Source organism: Rattus norvegicus, chromosome 6, assembly GCF_036323735.1.
Source record: "Rattus norvegicus strain BN/NHsdMcwi chromosome 6, GRCr8, whole genome shotgun sequence".
In the NCBI taxonomy this organism is placed as follows: domain Eukaryota; kingdom Metazoa; phylum Chordata; class Mammalia; order Rodentia; family Muridae; genus Rattus; species Rattus norvegicus.
In genome coordinates, this window is record NC_086024.1 from 104,229,403 (window position 1) to 104,257,152 (window position 27,750).

The 27,750-nt window shown below is 43.6% G+C and overlaps 1 protein-coding gene and 1 long non-coding RNA gene across 11 annotated transcripts in view; one reads left to right on the forward strand and one right to left on the reverse strand.

The window, feature by feature from the left end:
• Rad51b (RAD51 paralog B) overlaps positions 1 to 27,750 on the forward strand; it is a 544,534-nt gene that overhangs the window by 400,013 nt on the left and 116,771 nt on the right. The gene's annotated exons all lie outside the window — the stretch shown is intronic.
• The window catches only part of LOC134479407 (uncharacterized), a 31,539-nt gene continuing 22,633 nt past the window's right edge, over positions 18,845 to 27,750 (reverse strand). Inside the window, exon 2 of the long non-coding RNA XR_010052726.1 lies at positions 18,845 to 19,391. This is a non-coding gene — a long non-coding RNA (uncharacterized LOC134479407). The remainder of the gene's footprint in view (positions 19,392 to 27,750) is intronic.

Here is a 27,750-nt window from a genome sequence, read left to right on the forward strand (position 1 = left end):
ATTTTTGAGGCATAGCTCACTCATTTCCCAGGCTGATCTTGAAGTTCTTACACAGCCGACAGGCTCTGAACTTGCAGTCCCCCTGCTGCAGCCTTCTGAATAATTAGGATTCCAGTCTTATGTCACCATACCTGGGAAAGCAGCATTTTTTTTTTTTTTTGGTTCTTTTTTTCGGAGCTGGGACCGAACCCAGGGCCTTGCACTTCCTAGGCAAGCGCTCTACCACTGAGCTAAATCCCCAACCCGAAAGCAGCATTTTTAATTCTTTTAAAAGTGTGTGTGTGTGTGTGTGTGTGTGTGTGTGTGTGTGTGTGTGTGTGTGTGTTTATAGAGGTCAAAGGGCAACTTTGTGGAGTTGGTTCTGTCCACCTATCTTTTCATGGTTCATGGAAATTGAACTCAGGTCAGTAGACTTGCAAGCACTTTACCCATGGAGCCATCTCACCAGCCTCAAAGCAGCACTTTCAAATGTATTGCTATCGCTGTAAAAGATCCCAGGTAATGGAGTTAAAATGTCTATCAAAGATGTGAGCCTGAACTAACATGGCAGGATTAGACATTGATGAAGTTAGTCCCTCTACCAAAAGAGAAAGCGAATGATGGTGTTCCACCCCAGGAATAGCATCTCCCATAGCTGTCATGCCTGACAAGGCTCCAGTGATTACAGCATTCACCCCATGGACGTTGTCATTTAAGAGAAGGCAGAAGTTAAAGGGGAAATAAGTAGATATTGGCACCAAACATTCAACCTGTGGACCCAGTGAAACTTGACACTGTTATTTCTGTTCATGTTGAGCATATCATGCACTCAATTATGGAGCTAACTATTCTCCATCTGAAAAGGTCCAAATCCATATGGGACAGCAACACAGTAGAGGGTAGATATGGTTTTGTTCTGCATTTTGGCTGATGAGCGGTATTCTACTCAAGCGTAGATTATAAACACTGTGGCAAGATTACTCAGAAAGTCAGCACTAACGGTACCCGAGTTAGTGGGAAATGCATGGGGCAGCAGTTCTTGGGAGCCCCCCAGCTGGCTGTGCTCCTGTGTGTTCAAAGCAGGGCAGAGAATGTCTCTGCTGTTCTTCCCACTGTCTTTCCACTGAAAACATTGTAAACCAAAGTCCAGAGGGAAAAGGCTCTGTTGCTGTCTCTTTGTCCCACCCAGCCATCAAGGCAAGATAGGAAGGAGAGATCAGTCTTTATGGACGATGAGGACACACCCCTCCCTACCCTCAATCGCCCACCACTGTGTACCTGTCATTGTGTGAGTGCTTGGGGTCTGGTACACTAAGAAAAAAGGGGGGAGGAAGATGAGAAGAATGGGGGGAGGAAAGAAAAGACAGCACAACTCTGACCATCAGTCAAGTGGTCCTAACCTCAGTTATGTGAGAATACCTCATTTGCAGTTCCTTCCTTTCTACAGCATGCTGATCTCTAGCATAGCCCTGCAGCTTTCAGTGTCTTCCTTTCTACATCTTGTTCTGTTTGATTAACTTGGTGATGTCATGACTTTTCTATTTTTAGGATGAGTGGAAGATAAAATGTTCCTAAGAGCAACTTGGATGGTATTGAAAACGTTAGGAAAGAAGTGTAGCGGGCATTGTTAGCAAACAGCTGGGCTATAAACACTTAGCATGAGAAATGATGGGTAAGGCCATTGGGCTATCTACACGAAAGGCCTGTGTTTGAAGCACTGCAGAAAGCTCTCATGGCTGGGATGTCTGGTAGTGTCAGAACCTGGGGTGACAGAGATCAGAGGCTGCTGACTCTCATGCATCAGTCACCAAGTGCCCACTGACCCCTTTAAGAGTTTGTGGGGAAAGGGTAGGATGTGAGTTTGAGATCTTTGTTCATTTCATGTGTGTGAATATGTGTGTGTGTGTGTGTGTGCGTGTGCGTGTGTGTGTGTGTGTGTGTGTACCGTGTGCCTTTGTGGGCCCATGTGAAATGACCCGTGTTGGACATAACTATAACTATGGAGGTGGTTCTTCCCTTACACCTCAAGGGCCAAACTCAGGTGCCAGGTTTGTGTAGAGCTTTTTACCCTGCGCTATCTCACCAATCCCTTTGCTGGCTTCTTATTTAAAATATTTCTGTTCCAAGCAACTGATCCCAATTGTGATTACTTCTACCTGTTGATTCGGGTGTTTTGCATGGGAACCACACTGCATGGCCATGGGGCCTTCCCATCTGCCTCCTTTGTGAATCTCTCTCTCTTTCAGTGCCTCCAACTTGGGCCCCAAAGAGGGATACAGCAGCTGAACGTCATTCTCTTGGGCCTTGGCCCAGGCATGCATCTCTGGAGGGATAACTGAATCCCATTCTTAAGGCTGAAGTTCCTCTTGATTAGCAGCCCCTTTTGTGTGTTGTTCTTAACAGCGTCTCTGTCTCTCATGGGCAGCTTACAGGGATGTGTTTGAGAGTTCCTTCCAGCTGGGAAGCTGCCCAGCTCCCACCAGCTGAGTTGGGGGATGGCTTTGCTTTAGTTCCGCTGCATGTGGACTACAAGGACCCACTTCCAGCCTGGCCACAGTGGCCCTTTTCTGCTGTGCACATTTGGCTCTGTATTCCGGTTTTCATTCTCCAGCCATCTGGGCATTTTGAGCATCCCTCTTATCTTAGTACCTTGGCACTCAGGACCACATGTCATCCTATCATAGAAATGGAAACAAAGGAATCCTTCACCTCTGCCTTACAGTTCCCCTGGAGCCATCATAGGTTGAGTGACAGTCGGGGAGATTGTGAGCGCAGCATAGATCTGCAGTGATGTAAATGGTTCTGCTGATAGAAAGCGCACACAGTGGATGACAATAGCCATGATTGTTCAGTACCAGGGTTCTTTGCTTCCTTCTTTTTTCCCCTGGCTAATTTGAAATCTAGGAGAAAGAAAAATACCAACCCTGGTGGCCGCTGATTGCTACAGCCTTGTCAGACCTAGAAGAGTGAGCTTAGGATGGGGTATGCCATACAAGTGAATATAGTTCTCTTAAAAATTCTGGAGACCAGTTAGCTGGCGGGGAAGGTCGATAACCTTATCAAGGTGATTACCCAATGCTCTCAAGGTGTGATTTCCCCAATTGTGAGAAATTCAATTTTAAGGCTTGTAGTAGTGGTGGACTACATTCTCTCTCTTCCCTCATTTATTGAGAGGGAAAGGGAAAAGGAGAGGGAGAGGGAGAGAAAGAGGGAGAGGGAGAGGGAGAGAGAGGTCAGTGGTAGTGTGCTTGCCTGCCATGAACAAAGCCCCAGGTTGAGCCCCAGCACCATCCCATGAGTATTACTGGCTTTTTAAAACTCCTCTTTTTTTTCTTCTTCAACTTCTGGTTTGGGAAGGGTTGGATCAGAATCACTCTTCAGAGAAGCATCTGGAAAAATTAGTTCAAGCATACTAATGACAAGCTCCCTATAATTGTCTTAACTAGAGAAAAATAAGCATTTGCCACAAAGACAGTTCTGTCCCACCCCTAGCCTTTGGCTCTCATGCATTCATTCTGATCCTTCGCTGCCCAAATACCTCTTGGAGAAGAGGTTAACAAAACAGTCTTAGACTGTTTCTCAGGACGCCTCAGCAGTTGGGGAGGTTGGAGATGCCCTGAAAGGTTGTCTTAACAAGCTTGTGTCTTTCAGAGATTCTGATCTGACATTGGTGGCTGATTATTTATGTATTGTAGAAACTTCTGCATACTTGATGCTACAGAGCAATATAATATTAAGATATGACTTTGGGTTGGGGTAGAAAGCAATGTACCTCATTCCATACCAAACTGGTGGACCTTGTTTGTTTTGATGCTAGAAATCACAAAGACAAAGGGAAGGCCAAGAGCTCATTCATATTGTCCTTTTGAGTCCAAGTTCCAATCCTCTGGTCTCTGTGACAGCCAATGATGGTCACTTTCCTAGAAAGCCAATTTCCAATTTAGCCAGAATCACAGATTCTAAATCTGGCTTCGGTTCTCTACCCTAATACTGCCACCAATAGTTATCAAAACCCAGTGAGCATTCTATAAAAAGCTAGCTAATGACACGAGATATGGGTTCACCAGACAGCTTCTGGCCTTCACCTTGCTTTACTCCCAATATCTCAGTCCTCAAGTGAGGATCAGGTCTCCACATGCAAAACTGACTTCCTCTAGTTGGTTCAATTTCTGTCTAAGAATCAGCCACTGTTCATCCCTGGTATTGTCTCTGAATGGGCAAACCTGTTTGGAATATAGATTTCTTGCTCCCAAAGCACAGAGATGATGCAGTGACCTCTGTATCTGTCAGTGAAGGAGGGATGCATACTCTCGGGCACGAGCTGGTTCTACCACATGGTTTGAGGTAAAGGGCTGTTCTATTTCCCATTAGGAAAAGTTTGGAGCAGCTTGGCAGCAGATCTGTGGCTGAATAATTAGTCTAAGAACTATCGTTTTTTTTCCACATAGGAGATTAAATGCCTGCTTTGGGTCACATCAAAGCTGGCCTCTTGTACTATCTGATCTTTGCAAAAGGCCCCATGTTGGGCCAGCATGACAATCTTTGCATGCGTTGCTCCCTCTGTTATGAAAGAGGCCTTTTTATGTGAGTCTAAATAATTTGGAGTCTTGCTCACACTAATATTAAAACAAGTCACTGTCTTTCAGAGTTGATGTAAAGTCAGGTCTATGGGGAATTTGAGAGAGAAAAGTCTCACTGCTCTTTGGGTAGTATATCTTAAACATGAAGGGCATTTTCGTTAGGGCATTAGCAAATCGAGTTTAGCAGCCTGTCCTTCATTTCCTTGAGTCTCACTGGGGTATGGGCTCTGTATTCTCCATCTGTAAAATGGGACTATCAGAGCACCATGATCAGCTTAGACAGATGACAAGGACTGCAGGAACCATCTGAGCTGCAGCGCCACAGACCTTCTACATGTGTAGTCTACATTTTGCCTACCCAAGGGAATCTGAGCAGTGCACGATTCGGGGCAGGATGCAGAAGGTCCACAGCCCGTCTGAACTGGGCAAACAGATGGAACTGGTTCCAGTTTACCAAGTTGGCACAGGTTATGTGCTGGTCAAGGAAGTGTTTTTCAAATCATGGGAAGCCACTGGTGAAAAATCTACTGGTTCTTTATGGCGGCCTTTGGAGATGCTTTAATAATTTGAAACCGTTCCATGGCAGGCCCAGGGAAGGGTCTTCCTTCAGCTAACATGCAACATTAGGCAGAAGAAATAGGGCCTTTCTGACTGGTTTGGCTGTGGGTGGGCCTTTTGCACATGTTTCTAATTAGGGATTCAAGAAAGAGTAGATATTCTGTGGCGACTCTCCTTTCCCTCTTTGCTATGAGACAGAACAACAGTGCCTTTGTGGTGACCTACGTAGAGCTGTTTACATTCGGTGACCTGCCTGCACGCTCCCACTAGAGTGGACTCACCTCCAGGCTAACAAAGGGCAATCCTGCTATCTCCTGCTCTGGTAGGCCTAGGAGTCAAAAATGAAAATTAAAAGGATTCTCTGTTGTTCACACACTTAATTTTCTTTATAGATTTATTGAGGTCTAATGTATATGCCATAAAATTCATCCATTGTAAGTGTACAATTGAGTAATTTTTTTAAAGTAAGTTTATGTAGCCTCTATCCAATTTTAGAACTTTAGTTGGACTGATTTCAGAAATACCAACAATCATAATTGGAATGCAAGCTAAGCTGAAGCGCAGAATAAAGGCTATCTAGGGAGGGGCCACCCAGGAAGTCACTTGAGACATCTAGTCTCAAGGCCAGAATACACAAAGTCCTGAGATTAGCATTTACATATAGGAAGATTTTTCCGTAATTTTGCTTTCCAAATGACAGTACCTCATTAAAAATTCTAAGCGATTGTTTGCTGCAGAACCTCCCTCACATGTCAACACCAGTTTATGTTGCTTGGTTATACAAAGAATGTACAGAAAATGAGAATTTAAGCTCTCCTCGGTGAGCTGATAGATCACTTTCAACATCTGATCAAGTATTTATCCATCTTCTCACCTCAGCCACTGCTAACACTCAATGAAACCTTCATGAGATAATGGGCCGGTGGCTTATGTGATCAGTTCAATATGACATCATGCGTTTTGTAGTGGACCACATGGAATTGAAAAGTCTTCTGTCAAGACTTCTTAGAGGAGATGTTACCAAAAGAAAAAGATGCCTTGTAGCTAAAAGCACTGGCTTCTTTTGAAGAGGACCTGGGTTCAATTCCCAGCAGCCATGTAAGCAGCCTTCAACTGTCTGTAGCTCCAGTTCCAAAGGATCTGTCACCCTCTTCTGGCCTCTTCTGGAACTGTGTGCATATAATATACCTACATACATGCAAGCAAAACACGTATACACATTTTAAGAAACAAAATTATCTAATGAATTAAAAAATAAAATAGAAGGCATTTCTTTGCATGGGACATGATCTGTGCCAGGCTGGTAAGCTGGACCAGTTCTTCTGTTTGTCTGGTTCTGCCTGGCTGCAGACCCTTGTGTCCTGGACCTGCAGTTCATCATTATCCTTTCAACACAAAAAGAACAGCAATGTCAGCTGCTTACCTTCTAGAGCATAACCTCATACTTGAGTAGCTTTAGAGAAAAAAGATCCAAGAAGATAAACAAAACAATTACAGAAAGCGTTTGCTTAAAAATGCTAGGGCCCTACAGTGTGAACTTTCTACGTTTAAGATGTGAAGAACCTAGAGTTGTTCGGAGATATTTGGAAAGTAGGGATATCTTTGGCTTCCAGTCAGAAATGGGATGAACGCAGCTGGTTTTGATCTTACCAAGGAAGAGGGAGTTCTGTATTTGTTTGCTGTCCTACCTACTGTGTGGTCTTGTTTATGACAGGGCTAACCTCTCTCTGGGATTATTATGAACGGTCTATCTCAGCAAGAGCTAGACACAATGGCCAATACCATTGAACATTGCCCTTTGAATCTCAAGGTTGATTCATGGTATTTAGTGGTATTGAACCTGCCAAAGAAAGTACCACTATAATTGGGGAAATGTAATTTTTATTTTTTTTATAAAGAATAAGGAAGAGAGATTTTTAGAAGAACATACCCTAGCCTATTTGCCTTTCTAGACAAACTAAAAAAGTAAGGGCCAGTAATCTTAAAAATGTCATGTCTTAAATGTCAGCCTGCCAATAATTATTTAGACGTCATCAGAGGGGAAGTCCCCTCCCATTATTATTTTTATCTATACTGAGATAAAATTTTTTAAAAAATTTTAATTAAAAAAAATTCCTGTGTGGGTAAGTAATTTTTTTAAACCAAACACAAGGGTTGGGGATTTAGCTCAGTGGTAGAGCGCTTGCCTAGGAAGCGCAAGGCCCTGGGTTCGGTCCCCAGCTCCGAAAAAAAAAAAAAAAAAAAAAAAAAGAACCAAAAAAACCAAACACAAGAAAAGTCTGCGAGTTTAGAACTGCCTTACCGAGAAATAACAGACCTGGAAATTGTGTGGGGTTTTGTTTTGCTTTTGTATCTTACTTTCCAGTGCAATACTAATCATGGGTGGGGAGAGTAAATACGATCTGTCACTCTGCATGTTAAAAAGGGCAAGCTTTTGGACACTGCTAAGATTTGTCAAATAAAATCCAGGATGCTCAGTGAAATTATAATTTTAGAGAAACCAACCACACATAATTACTTTAAATACATCTCAGCTGTTATATGGGGATGTACCTATACTAAAAAAATCTTTCTTTGCCTGAGTTATGTTCATTTATTTATTTTATTCTAGCCAAGTTCTCCATGTAACCCAAACCAGCTTCAGACTTGCTATGCAGCCAGGCCTTAAACTTATGATCCTTCTGCCTCTACCTCCCAAGGGCTGGGATTACAGGCATGGACTCCCGAGTCTAGCATTATCTGAAATATAAATTTAATTGAGCCATGTATATTTATTTTTGATAAATCTGGCACCTTTTTTGGCATGGTACTTCTACAATGAAAAAGAATATACCACCCAAGAAGCTTGGGAAGTTTTTACAATCACTGAAAGTCACTATCAAGCTTAAGCTAAAGCAAATCATAGTAACTGAAACAGTGAGGTGAGCCAAGCCAGTTGTCTTGGTGACATGAGTCTTCTCACCCTTTCTACTTCCTGTGACTGGCTCTAGGAGTCCATTTCTGTAGAAAGCGGCCTTCCAACTGCTACTCATAGACACTTTGGGTGGCTGAACTCAGAACTGTGTTTCCCTTTGAGAGTCATTGTTCTCGACCTCTGGATCCTCTCAAATTCTTGCCTCTGTAAAATCAGCTCAGTGAGGCGGGGTCCCACTAGACATGTCCCAGAGAACAGTAATGGCTGCCATTTGCTGAGTGCTTAGAATGTCACTGCCTTACCTCCATTACCTGCACCCACCTTAATGGGTTTATGTGTTAAATGGACACAATTCCAGTTTTAGAAACAAGGCAACAAAGACAAGGAGGTTTAGTAACATGAGCTGTTGAAAAGCAGAGGTGGTGTAAGGATTTCTGGCAGCGAATTCTTGCAGCTCCTCACTGTGCTGCTTCAGGTTTGACTCTCTGAGCCCTGCTTTCCTACAAGCTCCCCAAGCTCCTGGCTTGACTTTCTTTTAGAGCCTTCCTTTTATTCCTGTTCCTTATTGATATAGAACTCCTCATCCAGAACTGGCCCTACACAGTTTTGTCTGTGTGTACCATATAGTAACACAACAAACCAGAAAACTGAGCACTACAGACGGTTAACGTGAATGCTAAACTGAGTGCTTCCTGTTGTGTGTGAAAATGCTTACATCAAGACAAACAGCAAGCCCAGGATCTTGATTTGAGCACTGTTTAATGTGTTTTCCTTTTACCATCTGTGGTGATTTGGCTAGGAATGGCCTCTATACAATTACATATTTGAATAGTTGATCATCAGGGAGCGACACTATTTGACAAGGATTAGAAGGCGTGGCCTTGTTGGAGGAAGTGTGTCACTAGGGGTGAGCTTTGGGGTTTCAGATGCTTCATTCAGGCCCAGTGTCTCTCCCTGCTGCCTGTGTATCCAGATGCAGAACTCTCAGCTCCTCTCCAGCACCACGTGTGTCTGCCTGTGTGCCACCATGCTCCCTGCCATTGTTGACAGCGACCTAAACCTCTGGGACTGTAAGCCAGCCCCAATTAAATGCTTGCCTTTGTAAGAGTTGCCATGGTTGTGATGTCTCTTCACAGCCGGAAAACATTGACTCTGTGGAGCAACATGCTGTAAATAGTTACCAGCTCCAAGATGCCCTGACTGGGAAATCACATGACTGGGCAAAAATGGTGGCTGTTCTAATTGCAGGGTGGCTATAGCTCTCAGCCAAGGCAAAGGGCCCCTCTTTGCTGTCCCAGCCACTCTGCCCTCTCAGCATTCCTCTTGGTTAAGAGTACCAAAAGATATGTACCACCAAACACCATGCTCCTTTTAAATTAACACACCCTCCTCTTCTTTACTCCCTATGTAAAATAACTAGTTGGCATGTTGGTCTTAGTGTGTAAAAAGTTCTACTCGCTCCAGTTGGAAAAGTTCACAAAGTTTCCATCCCATCCCATCATCTGCTGTGGCCACAAGTCGTTAAGTGTCAAACATCTCCCTGGGTGTGGTCTACCATGTCTCACAATGGCATTTCTTAAACTTGTGGGCTGCAGACCCAAGGGTCTGGAGGAATTCTCTCTTCCGGTCACAGGAGAGCACAGTACGAGCTTTCCCAGCCTGTCAGGGACTCTCAGCCCATCTCTCTGGCTTCCCATGTAGTAGTTCAGCAAGCCCTGCTGTCCTTGTCTACCCTCACCCCCACTGCAAGCCCCACCTTCTTTGTCTGGTGTCCCACAGTCCATCCAATTAAGAAAGAAAGTCTAAAGCAAACAATGGGGAATGGAGGGAGGGAGGGTGAGGCATAAAGTTACATTGTACTCTATGTTAGCCCTACTAGCTGAAAAGAAGCAATCTCTCTCTTGTCAAAAACTAGCCTGGGTTGCCCCTCCCCTCCAACCTTGCTTGCACACTGCCATCCTTTACTAAGCATCTTCCAATGTAGGTCAGACTTGGTCATTTTTTATTCTTTGTTTCCTCCATTTGAGCGCTGGAATGGGAGTGTCACTGGGGCTTTGGGACCAGTTTAGTAAGTGGTAGCTTACAAGATTTCAAACCACAGAGAAGACACTATTGATTGGTCCTTGCTCTCTGCAGCACTTTGTTGCCCCTTGAGGGACTCAGCAAATGTCAGGGTTTGATCCATAGTGAGCAGGAGAAGCAGCAGCAGTGTAGACCTTTAAAATGGCTCCAACGTGACACTGTGAGGTTAATGAGTTAACTTTTAACAACTCTCCAAGAACATACTTTATACAGTAAACACTATGTTAAATACATATATCAGATGTGCAAATAATAATAATAATGTTCTTCCTTTAATCTATGCCTAAAAGAACAGCATTGAACTTCTGTCTGATTGCTTATAGGTCCAAACAAGATGCAAGTGACCATTCGAAAGGATTCAAATGGTGTGGTCCATGATTTCACTCAAGGACTTTGATGGTCTCCTTAGTGTATTTTGACATCATTTCTGCTCCAGCTTCCCACTCAACTTCCCTTCCACATATGTCTATTGCTGTTGCTGCTCCTTCTTCAGTTACAGCCACCAGTATAGGTGCCCTGTCAGCCCGAGTGCCACCAGGCTTCTATTGACTCGTAAAGCTCTTTCCCCTTCAGGTTGTAATGAGGTATGAGGCCTACATTTCTGATCATTATGTCTTTCTGCAAGTTTTGTACATGAAGAGATATAACTCACAAGTGGTGGAGTCTAGTCATGCTTTGATGGTCTAATCCGAGCTTGAGCAGAGTGGGAAAAGTTAGATCCAAGGGACAGCTAATAGCTAGCGCCTTGCTTCCAGGTTTCACAGCTGCACTCAGTAGAAAGGCAAACCCTCCTGACAGTTTGTGCAGTGACAGTTCAGCCACCAGTGTCGGCCTCAATAGAAACAGCCACTTCACAGTTGGTGGTGCGAGGGAGTCACTGGGATCTGTATATGGAACAACAACGGGAGGAACGTCAGCAAGCAGAAAGCTTAAGGCTTAACCTGCGTGATTACCGGGAACGCAGTGCCTTGACTAGCTGGTTAAAACATACTAGCTGTATAAAATGTGAAGGGCCACCTCTGAAAAGGCTACGGCGCCACGGGCCAAGAGGCCAAAGTAAGTAAGCACAGAGCTGGTGGGACCCGTGTACCTCTGTGCAAAGTGCACAGTGGATCCGAGCAGGGAAAGCAGGGTGTGTGCATTGGTAACTCTCTATGGCTATCCAGAAAGTACTCTTTTATATGTAGGCTTTTCCAAATAAATATGCAAACTATGTAAGAGAAATGCTCTTCTAGAAGCAAATTCTGCCACCACTACACACTGGCACATATGCCATAAATGTCCCTGTGCAAACTCATGCAGCCGTGTGCCCTCACATGATGGAGATCAAGTTGGAACACACAATTGAGTGAATCAGAAAGTACTATGCTGCTCTAATCCCAGCACAGTTTCAACCCAGACCAAAACCTTATCCTTCCGTGCATGAGGATAGCTAGGTAAACCAGATACTAAACACATTTTTATAAAAGTAGCTTGAAATTGGGCAGACAATTAAAGGTGGCACACACCTTTAATTCCAGCACTCAGGGGGTAGAGACAGGCAGATTTCTGAGTTCAAGACCAGCCTGGTCTACAGAGTGAGTTCCAGGACAGCCAGGGCTACACAGAGAAACACTGTCTCCAAAAACAAGGCCAAAGGTATGTGCTCATGCTCTGGACTTTGGGGGTTCTCACTGTTTGTTACCTGGATGGCTTTAATAACCTTCACCGATAGATTGGCACATGAGGATTTCAGAAGGAAGGGACTGTTGTAGAGACTCTTGCTTTTATACGTCAGCCTTTAGTAGCAAACAGGCACATGCTGCTTCCCTCCAGGCAGAGCACAGTGAAATCATACATGGACCTTCCTGACGCAGAGGCCCAAGGGAACCCATGGGGTTTGGGAAAGTGAGCAGACTGGAGGGATGTAGTATACAGATGAGCCTGGTGCTAGCATCATCCAGGCAGCCTGAGGCAGATGAGCTCTGCTCTTAGTGCCAACAACCATCCGGAGGTGTAAAGTTTACATGAGGCACAGATGATTAGATATCCAGAGGTGTGAGCGGTCTTCTTTTGTCCCTTCATCCTTCCATAAATTCTAAAGTATTTACCATATACCAGACACTGCCCAAGGAGTCCAAGATCTAGGCCTGCCAGGCGTGGGGCACAGAATAAACAAAAAAGGTGTTAGGGAAACCTAGCTGCATCAGAGAAAGTGATGTGCAAATGCTCAACATCCTCTCAGAGTGAAGCAGGAACGGAGACATCTGAATATTGGAGCTTAACCTTTAGTCATGAGCTCCACATACTAAGAGGCTACTAAAGCGTCTGGCATCTTCTTTATGTCAAAGGTGATCCAAGTTGAGCATTCCTTATTCGAAATCTGAAATGCTCCTGAATCTGTGACTTTTTGAATGTCGGCGTGATACCAGATAATTCTATCCTGACCTCAAAGTCCAAATATAGGCAAGTCGAAAGAATTATATAAAATATCCCAGGCTTGGTGGATCAAGTGTACAGGAAGCCCGGATGAGCCGCATGCTTAGTCAGTTCCTGTTTCCCATTCTTAGGGACTCTGTGCTGAAATGCACCTTTTCAGATTCCCTCCAGAGTACTTTATGTTCTGCCCTTTTCCACATCAGAACTGTCTGCTCCGGATGACATAGGACATCTCAGCTACTTTTTTTTTTAACCTGTAGTCCTTGAGCTATATTTATCTTTTGATGTGGAGAAGGTACATAGCTTTCATCAGAATGTCAAAGGGGAAGTCCATGTTCCAAAAATAGGTCAGAACCCACCGCAGAGACATCGCTGGCATTCTGTTCAGCGGAGTGAGCCTGGGCCTGGTAGCGCAGGGCTGTTATCCCAGCACTCAGAAGGCGGGAAGGTTGGGGTCAGCCAGAGAGGTATAGCAAGTTTGAAGCCAGTCTGGGCAATGTAAGGAGACTTTGCCTCAAATATAAATAAATAAATAAGATAAGAATAAAATACCAGGGTCAGAGAGAAGCCGGAAACACAGCAGACACGTACAGCCGGGAGTTCACAACCACAGCTCCACATAGCACTTTAACTATCTCCTGGACCTCAGGCTTCAATACCATAACTCATGTCAGCAAGTGTTTTCACAGAGCTCGCTAAGTGCCGGGTGTTACGCTCATTCTGGGGACGAGGTGAACAAGACAACATTCCTGTGCAAGGACTCACTGGGGTATCGCTCTTCCCTGCCTTGGTTAATAGTAAGTGGGTAGTTAGTGTCGATTAACTGATCTTACCCAGCGCTCAGTACTGTCCTGGACGGCATTAGCAAGTGCTACTTGCTCCACCACTGGTGAAAAGAATGGGTGGCAAGTTTTGAGGACAGGCAGGAATTTGAGAGAAGGAAAGGGGGAAGCTGGCATGGACTACTGTGATGAAAGGCAAGCATCCCAGGTTCTAGGCTTCTGTATCTATGTGGGTAGAAGGCTTTTTTGAGCCAAGCCTTCCTTGTGCCTAGGGTTGGCCTGCATTCAGTTCCAATAAAAAGGATAATAAATGTCAGGAGTAGATGTAAAAGGAGGTACAGGTTGCCATTAGACCATTTTCTATAGCATAATGACTCTTCAACTAAATGTGCTCTTACTATTATAATATCAGGAACGAGATGGGATAAGCTAATTGGTGCTACAGACTTGTATAATCAAGGGAGAGCACTCAAGGAATGGGTAGCTATGAAGAAACGTCTAGGACTCTGCAGTGTTTTAGTGGTACTTACTAGTGAGCGTCATCAGCACTCCTGACTGACGGTGAACGCCTTCCTGTCTCCTGCTAATGCTCTCCAGGGACCGTGCCCAGGGGAGTCCTGCTAAGGTGATCCACAGAACCCAGGTGGCAAGGGCAGAGGTGGGGTGAGAAGGAACTAGAGTAGATCTGCAGGGTCGCACAGGCGATGTCTGGCAAATTTGCATTAATTCTTGATTCTAGAGGTAAACATGTGTGCTCCCATTTTACCTGTTTGGGAAAGGTACAATTTTAATAGCTTCTGCCATAATTGTTACACTACTGATTTGATGATCTCAAATGTTTTCCTGTTTCCTATAAACTCATTACTTTTCCTCTTAAGCAAACAAATAATAAAAATGCTTTTCTTTGGAAACATTGCTTCTCGCAAAGGGACTCACTCCGTCTCTCCCCATGTCTCTCTCCTCTGCTTCCTCCTTCTGTGTTTAGACTGAGAGACATTGCCTTTGGAGACACCCAGCATAGGTCGTTCCCCAGCCCTTCTCAGCCAGTGTCCTGTGGGGATCCGACTAAAGTCCCTGGTTTGCTTTTGATTTCAATCCCAAAGGTCATACTCCCCAGTAAGGTTATTTTTATTATCTACAGATATTTTATAATTAAGCTAAGACTCTACATCCTTCCTAAGGCTACACCCTCATGATGTGGTGACCCACAATCATAGAATTATTCTCTCGTTACTTCATAATTGTAATTTCACTACTGTTATGAATTGTAATGTAAATGTGTTTTCTGATGATTTGGGATCACTACTCATGGGTTGAGAACCACTATTCTACATGGAACCAAAGGTAAACAGACTTCGGTTATCTCACCTTTTAACTGCCACAATTACTAAGTACTACAAGTATGAATCTTGAAAGTATTATTAAAACACAACAGAATAATCATAAATTAAACATCAGGTTATAGCTGCAAAAGTATATATACACCGTAAAAGGCACAATGAAGTAAAATCTAAAAGCCAATCAATGTGCCTTACTAAACATACTCATGGCCCATTTGACACATTTTTATTAGCTTTATGATAGGATTCTTGTTCTAATTATTTCCTTTTCCACATTTCTTTTATTACCAGTATTCGGCAAGAAGTCACTTAAGTCACTTTCAAAAGGTAGTGTTTTCCTGTCTTCCATCTAGACATCCAATATGTCTGCTAAGTCTGCCTAGAGCCTCACAGGCACTTACTTCCCTGTGAAGTCTGTCCCTTCCTCCCTTCCAATAGATACCGTGTGTGTACATTAGTCCAGTCTTGTTCTGTGTCCACCCTGCCTGTTTTACTCTACTGCAGAAGTTTGCTCAGAACATTACTGAGTCTATCACAAACTTTAAGGGTAACCCCCTTTGTAACGCTATGGAAGTTTGTCTCTCTTAATCCTTGGGTTTCCCTCCCTGATGCAGAGAGAACTTTATCTTATCAGATTATTCTTTGCTCTTCAACCTCCTCCCCAACTCAACATTTTCTCTGCATTTCTGGACGGTGCTACCAGTAGAGTACCAGTGCTGGCCAGAAGAGTTAGAGGTCTGGTGCTGACACTGAGTAAGTGGTTGGACTCATTTTTTCTTGGTCTTTCTATACCATAGACTCAGACAGTCATAAGACATTAAAGGTATGGATAGAGGGGTGCTAGGTCACCTTCTTCTCAACTCCCATTCTTTGGACTTTTGCTGGTCATCCTAAACCATATCAGAAGGTCATAAGACACTGAGGGCATGGATAGAGGGGTGCCCTGTTATCTTCTGCTCAGCTCCCTGACTTTTAGAAACAGCAACCCAGCATTCCTTTTGGGAGTTTCCCACCCTACTCTCCATCCTTGTTGTTAACATGCAGCTGACAACAGCCTCCAATGCTATAGGCTGGCTCTGAACCTAGACCAACCAGTCAGGGTTTCTGGGATTGCCTTTGGGATGAATATATGACCCAAGCTGAAAACATGAGACTTTACTACAAGAATTTAGTCAGAACCACCAGGAAGGAGGACTCTTCTACCTACCAGTATACCAACCTGCTGGGATACAGTGTGTAACCATACTTTGCAGGAGCCTGCCTGAGAATATTAACATACTAGAAGGCAGAGGTATAAGGTAGAGAAGGATTCCCATATTTATCTGACCCACTCAGATGCTTGGTGGTAAGGCCCATTAGGTCTGTCCCTAACCCTACTGTTGCTTTGCCTACCAAATCAACCTGAGTATGTGTACTGTGGCTTATAACCCAGATTCATATCTGAGAAGCCACAGCCCCACCAACACCATAAACATCTGTACTAAGACCATTGTGTTACCTGTTGATTGCTCTGACGATTCTGAACAAAACAATGGAAAGGGGCTTATTTATCTTGATGCATAGTTACAGAGATTTTAGCCTGTAATCTTTGATTCTGTTGATTCTGGGCCCATAGCAAGATAGATCATCATGAGAGTGGGAGCAAGAAACAGAGACTGTCTCAAGGCTAACAGAGAGCTACCTAGAACATGATAGCCTCTAAGGACATACCGCCACTGGCAGCCTGCTTTCTGTGCCTAGTTTTTAATCTCCTAAAATTCTCGAAACCTCCCAGAATAGCACCAGCAGCTAGGAACTAAGCTTTTAATAATGAGTTGTTTTGCTGTGGTTTTGGTTTTTGGTTTTGCTTGTTGTTTGTTTTGGTTATTGTTGTAGTTTGTTTTTTTGTTTAGCTTTTTGAGTTTTTTTGCTTTTGTTTTGCGGGGCACTTTCTACTCAAACCCTAACAGTCAGTTTGAGCTGGGAATTCCAGAACGATACAGAGAGCTTTTCTTTAGTTTCAGAAATCACAATGGCATACACATGGAATGCAGGAATTCCAAGAACAAGCTTAGGCCTAGTAACACAATATGTCACTGGCTGTGTGGAGCATCTGGAATTAAATGTAGTCTCCCATGGTATTGGGGGAGGGGTCCAGGAGAACCCACCCAAAGCCCAGCAAATACCAAAGTCATGGATGCTTAGACCTCTTACATAAAATGATGCAGTATTTGTATACAACCTAGGCACTTCCTCTTGCTCACTTTAAATCATCTCTGGATTACTTATAAATACCTAATAGGATGCAGATGATATGCAAATGGTTGTTCTACTGTATTGATTAAGGAATAATGACAAGAAAAAGGTCTGTATGCATTCAGTACAGATGTTTTCCCCCCAAGTATTTTCAGTCCATAGTCTGTTGAATCCACAGATGCAGAACCAGCCCATATAGAGAACCAACTGGCATTAAAACCCTGGGAGTCCAGATTTTACTTTCTGTAAGTTATTCTAAAGGAGTTAAATATTTTTTAATTTTAAATAAGCTAATGTTAAAAATGTTCTTACAGAAGAAATTCTAAGGATCAATTATGCCTTTTTTTAAAAGCAACATTGTAAAGAAAAAGATGTCCAGATGTTCTCTGCTTCCACTGAGTATGAAGGGCTGGGTTATAAAGTGAATAAATAAATTAATTTAAAAAAGGAATGGAGAGAAAGAGAGAGAGGGAGAGAGAGAGAGGGAGAGAGAAGAGAAGAGAAGAGAAGAGAAGAGGAGAGAAGAGAAGGAACTGAAGACATTTCCTTTAAATAGAGAGCATTTTCAAGTAAATCAGATTTTTAACCAGGTGAGAGCTTATACTTTAAGGTTCCTCTTCCCAGAGATTCTCCACAGAAGAGTGTTTTCTTTTCAGAAGAGGATCCACCTGACATGAGGGAGCACTTCCGCCTGGAGTGACTCCCAACACTCTCCTGAAAGACGCAGATATTGTGGACAAACAGCAAATTAGAAAAAAGAAAAATGCCAGAAAGGAAAAGACTAGTGAGTTTGAATGTGAAGGGGGTGCAGGCTTTCTGGTTTATACTCTTTCAGTTTAGCTTCTGGGCAGCATTCAAGCTGGGCAAGCCAGGGACTAGCTGAGCCACGGTGACAATGTTCTGGCATTGCTTAAGTAAATGGGTTCCATATTGAGTTGAGGGCATCTAATGTCATCTCTAAGAGAGAGCAGCCATATTTCTTTCTGTGACTTAATTAGTCTGTCCTGGACTCCAGACTCTCAGGGGAAAAAGGGTTCAGTTACAGGATTCATTCTCGTTTTCTGTATGGGGAAGTCTACGGAATAAAAGCTTCGCCATTATTATTGCTTGGCTGGATCTAAACATTTAAAATCTAAAGTCGAAAGACTGTTTGAGGCTGTCTGTTGCTCCACACTATACTAGTCAACCATTTCATTAAGTTCTAGCATGTGGCGCTCAGCATGCTTTGTACAGGTGCCAACATCCCTCACTGTAGTGTGTCCTGTATCCACACATCCATAGCTAGCTACACAGCAGCATTCTTCAACTTCCTACCAGGACGTCCCATACCAGCAGTCATTTCTCCTCGTGGAGCCCACATGCTCACTTGAACATATCTAGGAGGGTTGCCAGCCTTTAGAGGACTATACAGAACTCATCATCCGTTATTCTGAATAGGTTCGGGTGACAGTGTGGTGCTGTCCGATTTGTAGTTTTCAAGTCATGAAAATAACTGGGAAGAGAAAAGAATATCCACTTTGCAAACTTGTTTTTGAGGGAGAGTTGGCTGCAGATGGTGATTTTGATGGGAAAGGACTCTACAGTGCCCCATTCATTCCTGCTTTCCAATTGAGCTGTGAAAAAAATGAACTTTGAAACAAAAGCAAACACACAAAACACTGCTACACAAAAAGCCTGAGCAAATGCTTTGTGCGATACGTTTACCTTTAAAAGCATGCTGGGAACCAAGAAGCTGGTTTCTAAATTTATTTCTATACTTGCCCTCTGAATCCTGTCTTGCTGAAAACTTCAAGATATCAAATTCTCTCCCATAATTCCCTTTCAACAGAACCTGCCATATTACCCGCCCATCCCCCAAGCATAAATGGCTAAAACAGCTGCGTCTTTCATTCTGGAATATACATACACATTCAAATGAGGTACACCCCATCCGTGTGTAAAGTACATGTCTGCATACATAAACACACTTTGCTCATTTATTTTTTAGTCATTAATCAAAATACAATTCGTTTTAAGAGTGCAGCCTTGACATGAGATCATTAGTTCAGGAAAACCCAAGAAGACTGAACTACTTTCTCTCAATATGTGGTGTACAAGTCTTCCCCACTGAGAACCCTGGGGACAGCACCAAGCGGCAGCCTCTGCATCCACATGTTGAAAGAGTTAAGTTCCTCTGGTGAAGGAGCTCACACCACAGATTGAAGGTAAGATGTGCTGTCCTTGTGTTTCTAAGTTGAGGCCCTCTCTGGTTAGCAGAGAGACCAACGACATGCTTTATCCCTCAGAATTGAAATGGAGTCAGGAGAATAAACCTACGCATCTCTTACTTGCTCCAGTTTAGCTTTCTTTTCCTTCTTAACATTTTGTGAGCTGAAGAGAAAGATTTCCAAGTCATCTCATCTATTTCTAAATTCTTCCTTGAAGGATCCAGAGCACCCGGACGATATCACCTTCCTCCTGGGATCCATGGGTGTTGTGAATGGCTGGTCCAGGGCTCTCCTTCCTACACGAAAGGAACAAGCATCAATTAGCATACGACCAGGGTGGTGATTAAGCAGATGAAGGGTGGCCAAGGAGCCTGCCCACCCAGATAGCCAGCAGTTAGCAGACTCCTTCACAGGATAGTTGCCCTTGTCCTTCCTGCTTTTACTGGAAGGCTCTGCCAAGAAGCCAGCCACTGAACTGGGTGTCCCCTGATCACAATCAGAACCAACTAGGGGCTTTTTCAGCCTTAAGAGATTAGACATACTCTCTTGTTCTCTCTTGCTCTTACCTTCCTTTACCCCCTCTCTCCCCATGCCCTCCTCCCCCTCCACGTGTTCATGGCCACCCTCTACTTCTCTTCTCTTCTCTCCTCTCCTCTTCTCTTCTCTTCTCTTCTCTTCCCTTCCCTTCCCTTCCCTTCCCTTCCCTTCCCTTCCCTTCCCTTCTCCTTCTCCTTCTCCTTCTCCTTCTCCTTCTCCTCCTCCTCCTCCTCCTCGTTCTCCTCCTCTCTCTCTCTCTCTCTCTCTCTCTCTCTCTCTCTCTCTCTCTGTGCCTTTCTCTGCCCTACTACCCTCTTAACTCTTCTCTCCATGCCCTGAATAAACTATTCTATACTAGAGAGACAGAGAGAGACAGAGAGACAGACAGAGAGAGAGAGAGAGAGAGAGAGAGAGAGAGAGATATTAAACATAATCAAGGGTCCTATGCTGATGATATATAGATGTAGATATATTGATATATATGGTTCCTTAGAACCTGACAAACTTCCCAGAGTCTGTGTAAGCTCTAGTGTGCTAGCACACACTTCTGTCTCTAGACACCTATGAGCTAGGTATCCTGCCTCATTTACTGGAAGAGAAAGAAGGAAGGAAGGAAGGAAGGAAGGAAGGAAGGAAGGAAGGAAGGAAGGAAAGAAGGAAGGAAAGAAGGAAGGAAGGAAGGAAGGAAGGAAGGAAGGAAGGAAGGAAGGAAGGAAGAAACCTTCCTCTAAACAAGGTAGAAGGCTAGGCTGTACACTTGAGGCTCCAGATATAAACGCAGGTGCTTGCATTCACACACAAAGATGGTGGTGGTGGTGGTGGTGGTGACGACGACAAAGGAAAAGGTGGTTGTTAGGAATATTAATATTATAATCTGTAAAAGTAATCCACAAATCAACAACAACAAACCCTATTTAAAAGTAACCAAGTTAATCTCACAGGGCTTAGAGATGGCTGATTGGTTAAGAGCACATCCTGCCCTTCCAGAGGACCTGGGTTTAGTTCTTGACACCCATGTTGGGCAACTCACAACCTCCTATAACTCCCACTCCAGGGAGAATCTCCAGAGAGAATTCTCAAAGAGACACCTCTGGCCTTCAAGGGTTCCTGTACTCATATGCACATATCTACCTACAGATACAAACATACATTTACATAACTTAAAATAATGTGTGTGTGTGTGTGTGTGTGTGTGTGTGTGTGTGTGTGTGTGTTAAAAACCTCACCAAAAGAAGCAGAAACCAAAGTGTTCTACTTCTTAAGTTGTTAAGAAAATAAAAATCAGTGCAGAAATGAATGCTACTTCCCCCATCGGTCTGGCAAAATAAAACAATTGTTTCTGAACTTTCAAGGAAGGAAGAACACATGCTGATGACAGGCGAGCAGAGTGGGTTACACATTCAGGACCACCCAGCAGCATCAGGTTCTACATAAAAGACATCAGTGCTGCAGGAGCATTAGTGCAGTGCTGCCTGCATGGGTGCCCCCGGAAGCTCTGTGCTCTCCATATCACCTTGTGCACAATGTAAAATGACTGTAGGGATGGCGGTCACTGGAGGAAGCAATGGGATTTTGTCCTCATGTTAAGTTGCCTACATAGCTGAGACTGTTGTTATATTCTACCATTTCTGGAAACTTGATGTGTTGTTACATAATATCTACTAACAAAAAAGTAGTTGAAGAAAATATAGGGGTAGTGTTTATGGCACTTTTCTCCGTCCCATTCTGCATTCAGGTTTCTCAGGGCTGTAAAGCACATCCTGTGTGCAGGGCATCTAATGCCTGGCATGCCAGCATCACTCATCAGCTTCTGACTAGCATCCTTAGGACACACATGGGTCTCCAGAGAACTAACTAGTTCCCTGCCCAGAGCTGATTACAAAAAGCTCTTCAAAGGAAACCCTTCAAAAGCCTATAGACCCAGGAATTACAGAAGAGATCTGGAATCTTTTCCCTGGCCTTCCATGGCATTTGACCTGGTTTATGTGACTCTATTGACTCTATGGCCATGAGGGAGTCAAGTCTCCACTGCTTTATCAGTTCCAGTTGGCTGGCCAAAAGTTGAGAGAGAGGCAGCATCATAACTCCAGATGTTCTCCAGCAAAGACTCCACTCCATGGGAGATAATAGTGGGACTAGGGAGGTTCCACTGTAGCAAGATTGGGATTGTGAGATTGGCCATTAGGACAGCATTGCTTCAAGAAATAAAAGGAGAGTAGTGAAAAGCCTATGTGATCAATATAGGTTTCCAGAAGCAGGTTAGCTCAGAGATTAAAGAATTAAAATATCAGAAGCCAGGCCTCTGCCTGTGCATTTCTGATTCTGCCATTTATGGCTGAATTGCTCCACGTCTCTGTGGCACTGTGGCTTTCATGGTAAAAGTTTAAATGATAGCAGGCCTGTTTTGTTAACATTAACATTCGAGAACAGTGATAGATAGTATCCAATGTGTCCAGAAAACATTAGCTGTTATATTACATCGTCTGTAGAACCATTGAAGAGACAAAGGATTTAATAATATCCCTTCCATCCGTTGCTTTAAACCATGTACTTACCTCTCAAGACTGTCAGTAATGTGGTTGTGTTGGACTAGCATGAGTCTCAGTTTTACAATAAAAAAACCATAAGATCATGTGTCTTCCCAAGAACAATGTTATAAATGCACCCCAGTGACTATCATTCCTTCTCATTATAGTTCATTCCACACTTAGTCAGGCTTTGGAATATGTGGGGCTATACATGACAAGTACATTGGCCAAAGAAATAGAGGACCCAGTCCTTGGGGGGGGGGTCTCACTGTCCAAAATCCAGACTACTGTCACGATGTACTCTGAATGCAAGTTATGTAGGTTCTGAAGGAAGGTGCTACCCAACCTCTGCAGTCATTTTGATGGGAATCCTTGAGTCTTAATATAAGGTGATACAGAGCGTAGCTTCTAGCCAAATTTGCTCTGTTCTATGAGTGAGGCCTCTCAGTCCTCAGTCATGTTCCCTTTCCCTGCGACAACTCTGAAACCAAACTGGATCTCGTGTTAATTCTGACAAGACTTCAGTCTCTAACCGTGCACTGGGAAGAGCTCATTCCCATGGCTTGCAAGGAAGCTATCCATATCGTTATTTGTTTCTGGATCATAAAGAAGCAATGTAATCCCCAAATAATGAAGTCGTGAGTTAGTGAAATGGCTCAGTGAGTAAAGGCATTTGCCATCAAGCCACCTGAATTCAATTTCTGAGACCCATGTGGTAGAAAAAGAAGATGGACTCCCACAAGTTTTCCTCTGACCTCCACACCCATGTCCTGGTGCATAGGTGCACGACACATAAACACACACACACACACACACACACACACACACACACACACACACATTAAATAAATGTAATAATTTTTAAATCACATTTTTTCATTCAGTTGTTTAAAATAGTTTGTTTTTGTTTTTAACAAGCATTCTAGTAATTTTTCTCATCTGCTTCAAAAAATGATCTATGTTCTAGCCCTGCAGCAAATTCCTTTGTTAAAGTAATAAGAGGGTGATTTCACTGCAGTTTGCTTACTAATTTATTTCACAGTTTGGGTGTTAATCTTGCTGTCAGATGAATGCAATCAGATTTTGGACTGGATTTCTTCCTGTGTGGGGGGGGTTTAGGGGGGTTAGACTTTTATAGCACATTCTCCTGTAATTGCCCTTTGCACACACACCCAATGTCTCATTTTCATGTGGGCCCAGCCAAACCCATCACAACCTATAATTAACAACTAAATAATATTTAGATTTGATGCCATGCACAAAAGTTATTTGAGTTAAAGTTTCAGTTTATTTCCTTTTGCTTTTATAAATGACAAGGTCTCACTGTGTAGCATAGATTGGCCTTGGAACTCAACGATCCCCCTGCCTCAGCTTCCTGAGTGCCATGATTGCAGGTGTGTACCAGCACCACCAGAATGACAGCTTATTGATATGGAAGGCAGACGGTTATTGCAGCTCTTCGATGCTTAAGTCTTTTCTAAGGGAGATGGCTGACGTTGCCTGCTGTGGTCCGTGTGGAAGTAAATGCTGAGATGAACTGTGTAGCCCTAGGCTGATGGCAGAGGGGCACCCTGGGGTTCTTCTTCCTGTTTACCACTGTTGCTTGTGACAATTAGTGCTAATCATCAACTTGACAGGATCTAGAGTCCTGGGCCTCTGGGGCACATATATGGGGGATTAGCTCAATTAGGACAGTTGATGTGGGAAGGCCTGTCTTAACTGTGGATAGTACTATTCTCTAGGCAGGGAAACCCGAACTGAATAAATCTGAGAAAGCAAGCTGAGTTTAGCATTCATCACTCTGCATCTTGGCCAGCTCCTGCTGCTATGGTAGATTATACCCTTGAACCGTGAGCCAAAGTAACCCTTTCTCCTTTAAGTTGCATTTGTTGAAGTATTCATTACAGCAATGAAGTGAAGTGAAGATGTTATTTTGGTCAGACATGCCCTTTCAGGTGCCTAGCAGAAAGCTGTCTGCTACTTACCACTTGCCATTTCTGTGTTTCGTAGCTCTCGGGGTGAGCTTTTAAAGATTTTTTTTCCTTGTCATGAGTATACCATAGACCATCTGTGTTTGTTCCTGAAGGAAGGGAAGGGAATTTCGGTGTTTTTACAAACCTCTTTAGGGCATTCTGATGCTCAACCTTGGATTAAGAGCCACTTTTGTTGCCTAGATTAAAAGGTTTTTGTTAGCCAAATCTACTCAAACTATCTTAACTGAAGGGATTTACCATAGGGAATCTGAAGAGTCACAATCCAGAGGATTAAATTCAGCCTTGTCTCTTTGATAAGAGACCAGGGCTTTCTAGAAGGAGCCAGGGTAGCTAACAAGGTCCTCCTCCTCTCTTGGTCTCTTCATCTCAAGACCTCATGATGTCAAATAGCCTCTTGATTCTGTACCTACTTTCTTGTTTTCTTTTTTATTGGCTGGCCAAAGCACATAGCCACATCCAAAGGACCTAAGTCCATCTGTTCTTCCTTCTGTTTCCCAGCCCGGGCCAATTAGCATGGTTCCATGTAAATTCCTCAGGGGATTTTATTGACCTAGCCTGGGTAATATGTCTACCTTTTATCCAATCAGAGAATGTGGTGTGAACTGGCTTTCAAACCCCTAAACCCATCTTCTGAATATGCGGATTCATACTGTGGTATCTCACAGTGTGACATACTGCTGCTTTGTCTGTCTGTTTTATTTTGTTTTGTTTTGTTTTTGAGACAGGGTCTCACATAACCCAGGCTAACTTCAAACTCACTATGCTGTAGGATGGCCTTGAAATCATGATCTTCCTTCACACTACCTCCTGAGTTCATTACAAGCATGAACTACGATACCTAGCTCAAAATGTGTCTTCCTACTTCCCATAGCCTCCGTCCCACCTCAGAACTGCGTTAAATAGCTGTTTCTACGTCGGCCTTGTTGATGACGACATGGCTGTGTGCCACAAGCTCATCATAGTAGGATTTTCTTGCAGATGTTGCTCTAAGAATCTCTCCTCTTTCTATGCCTTCTTCTCCCTTGTATGCATATGATTGTGACGCCACCTATATGTGAAAGTCAGAGCTTTGGGAAGTCTGCCCATCCTAGATAGTAAAGTTAAAGAGTAGAGAGTAGAATGGAAATATTGTCTACACTGTGTGCACCTTGAATCACCTCAGTAAAGCACGTTAAAGGGGACAGAGCTCATTTACTATGGAGACGTTGAGACAGAACCTTATAAAGCCTACACAGAAGGCTGTTGAAAGATTCGAAAGAAAGAAGAGAGAGAGAGAGAGAGAGAGAGAGAGAGAGAGAGAGAGAGAGAGAGAGATACCAGGCTGGCAAGATGACTCAGCAATTAAGCAAGCAAAGACCCTTGTTACCAACCCTAATAACCTGAGTTTGATCCCTCCATCTACAAGGTGGATTGAGATAGCCAACCGTGAGTTGTCTCACACACACACACACACACACACACACACACACACACACACACACAAATACATGTGTTTTGCTTTGTTTTAATGTTACCAGGAGCTTGGCACATAGCTATGGTGCTGGCTAGTTTTATGTCAACTTCACATAAGTTAAAGTCACCTGTAATCTCAGTTAAGAAAATGCCTCCATACCATTGAGCTATAGGCAAGCCTGTAGGGCATTTTCTTAATGATTGATGAGAAAGGCCCAGCCCATTGTGTGTGGTACTATCCTTGAGCTGGTGGTCCTGGGTTCTACAGGAAAGCAGACTGAACAAGCCATGGGGAGCAAGCTACTAAGCAGCACCCCTCCATGGCATCTGCATCAGCTCCTGCCTCCAGATTCCTCCTCCCCAAGTTACTTTGGTTATTGTGGTCTCTCACAGCAATATCAACCCTAACTAAGACAGTTAGCATTCAGTACAATCTAACTGATAGTGTTTACTAAGCATTTCTTTTACCAGAAATGACTGGTTTGGACTGGTGGAATAAGTTTCCAGAGATAGTAGACAACTGTTTCCCATTCTTTTCTATTCTCTCTGGCCTTTATCTTCCATATATGGATGACTAAAGGAATTCATGAAACTTGGCTCTCTAAGAGCTCAGATTTGGTAGAGGAAGCAGTCATTATTTGGCCAACGAGGACACATTTCGACATAGATTTGGAGGGTGCAGTCCTCATGTGCTCCATCTCATCTGCATAGGATAAAGAGGGGAAACAGGACTCATTAAGGGTCAGTTAATCAGAATAGCTTAAAATTCTGATTTTGCTGACACCCAGCCCTTCATGGAAGGTGGGAAGCAAGAGCTTTCACGTAGGGGAAGTGATTCATTCACCATTGAGATGATCTGGGAAGACAAAGTTAAGGTAAAGTAGTGGTCATAAATGTATTAACATCAAATATACTGCTTCAAGGAGAAGAAAAGAAAAGAAAGAAAATGAAGGGGGCTGGATTTCAGTAAATTGTAATACACAACAGGTAAAATAAATCGTAGAGCAATAAATAACGTGACAGGAGAAGTTCAAGCTACAGGTGACAGTTGGTAAATGATGCCACATTCAAGAAGATTCACCAGGAAACAACACAGATGTCATCCTTAGAGGAACTGGCAATTCTTAGAACGTGTCTTTGAGTATTAATGCAGGAAGTCTTCATGCGTTTTATATGTACCTAAAAACCTAGATACTCAAGTTGAAAGGACAGTAGACCCAATCCTTAGGTAACGTTTGAAAGTAATTTATAAATAATAATAAAATCGGTGCCAGACCCAATGGAGTTCCCTGTCTAGTTTGGAGATGAGGGCTACAGCCAGGTTTTCAATGTGCTGCCCCTTTCTGCTGTGCTTCCTTCCCTTCTGCCTGCTGGTTCAGCCCTTATTGCCATGTGGCAGCAAAGCAGCTTCTCAGGACTTCAGAAAGCACTTGCTTGGCCCTCAGGATCTCTCTCCTGCCCCTGTGGCACAAAGGCAGGGCACCCATGGGGGTGATAGCATTTCTCGTAAGGAAGGCTTCTACTGTCAGAAGTGTGGAAGGGACACCAGTCAAGTGGAAAGAACACGTGTCCGCCCATACGTTGTACAATAGCACACAGGTGCTTCTACATCCTCTGGCGACTGAGATAAATTCACTCATGGAGAAGCACTGACATGCTGTATGAACAGACAGATGAGCCGCTTGGTCAGGCCTTGTCCTCTGCCTGGAGCTTACTGACTCAGCTGGACTTCCTGTCACTAGGATTACAGATACGTGCCACATGCCTGACTTTTTCTGTGAGTTCTGGGCATTGAACTCTGCTCCTTGTGCTTGCAAAGCAAGCACTTGCACTTGACTGACAGTCATCTCTCCAGTCCCCCAGTTTTGATGCCTAGAATTCATTATTTTGTCCACCCTAGGCAGTCTTCATTACCCACACAATGCAACATCTCGAGAAGCTGAAAGGGAAGTCATTCCTCCTGTTTAATCGAAGATCTGGACCTCTGACCCTCATCCCTACCTGCCCTTCCTCCATGCCCCAGCATAGATATCCACTATTCCACTCTCGGCTTCTGAGCTCCACACATAAATGTGAACATGCCAAAACTGTTTCTCTGTCCTTGGCCTATTTAACACGCCATTTGCCAGCTCTGTACATTTTGT